This window comes from Poecilia latipinna, unplaced genomic scaffold (assembly GCF_001443285.1).
Source record: "Poecilia latipinna isolate Pla-1442-1.1 unplaced genomic scaffold, P_latipinna-1.0 Scaffold1408, whole genome shotgun sequence".
Lineage (NCBI taxonomy): Eukaryota > Metazoa > Chordata > Actinopteri > Cyprinodontiformes > Poeciliidae > Poecilia > Poecilia latipinna.
In genome coordinates, this window is record NW_015114024.1 from 109,248 (window position 1) to 110,533 (window position 1,286).

The 1,286-nt window shown below is 43.6% G+C and overlaps 1 protein-coding gene across 1 annotated transcript in view; it reads right to left on the reverse strand.

Moving 5' to 3' along the window:
- The window catches only part of slc30a6 (solute carrier family 30 member 6), a 46,171-nt gene that overhangs the window by 3,299 nt on the left and 41,586 nt on the right, over positions 1–1,286 (reverse strand). The gene's annotated exons all lie outside the window — the stretch shown is intronic.

Here is a 1,286-nt window from a genome sequence, read left to right on the forward strand (position 1 = left end):
TGTGTGTGTGTGAGGCAGTGATGGAGACGTGAACTGAACAAGAGGAGACAAGGAGCAAACATTCACACACACACTGGGAAAAAGCAAACAGGTGAAAACACATGCGCGCACACACACACACACCTCTCATCATGGCTGATCTTACTTTCAGTGAACTGACTAAAATCATTTTTAGGAGATAAACCTTCAAACTCCCTCCAGTCTCAGGACATGTATGGAAATCAGTTTCACATTTTATTCAGGTCGGCTGTAATCGTCTTCATTTAGTGAAGGAACGATGAGATGAAAATCTGAATGTTTTGCTCCATGTCAGCTTTGCAGATTTAATAATAATAATAATAATAATAATAATAATAATTTTAAAATCATCCCAATTTATAAACTCAACTCGTTTTAAACCGTCGTTCATTTATAAACACTTTTTTAGATTTTTCTTTTTTTTTCTGCTTTTGCTTTTCTGTAACACTTTGGACATTATTCAGATCAATGTGCCATGTCAATGAACTTTCAGTCCAGACTTTGACTAGGCCACTCCAAAAAACATCATTTACCTTGTTTTCAGCCAATCACAGCTGGATTTAAGCTCAGATGGAGTTTTTAGGATCATTTTTCTGCAGCAGAACCCGGCTGTGGTTTGACCTGAAGGTCAAACACTGAAGGTCAAACACTGAAGGTCAAACATTAACCTTCAGGATTTACTGAGAAAAATTTACAATTTCATCAACTACAAAAAGTCACATCTACAGTGGATATCAGGATCAGTGTGCTAATGACCCAGTGTGTGTGTGTGTGTGTGTGTACGTGTGTGTGTGCGTGTGTGTGTGTGTTCTGATCTCGGTCCACTGAGCCCTCCCCTCCCTGAGAAACGACCTCAGGACGACCCCAAACCTGACGCCAGGAAAGGTGTGTGAGTGTGTTACACTGACGAGGAGGTGGCATTCCTGTAAACATCCAGGTTCACCAGTTAACACACACACACACACACACACACACAGAAACATTCATCAGGGTATTCAGGTGACACTTGAGCCAGGCAGTAAAACATCCCAACTCAACAGTCCTGGTTCGATTCTACATCCAAACAGAACCGGGTCAGAGTCTGCGGTCAACGCTCCACTAAAGGCCGTTGCTGTTAGCTGGACTTTCTTCTTCTGCTGATCAACAACTCTATAATACATCCAGAGACGCGAGATGCGGTAAACGCAGCGCTGCGGCGGCCATCTTTCCTGCGGTAAGCGCAGCGCTGCGGCGGCCATCTTTCCTGCGGTAAACGCAGCGCTGCGGCG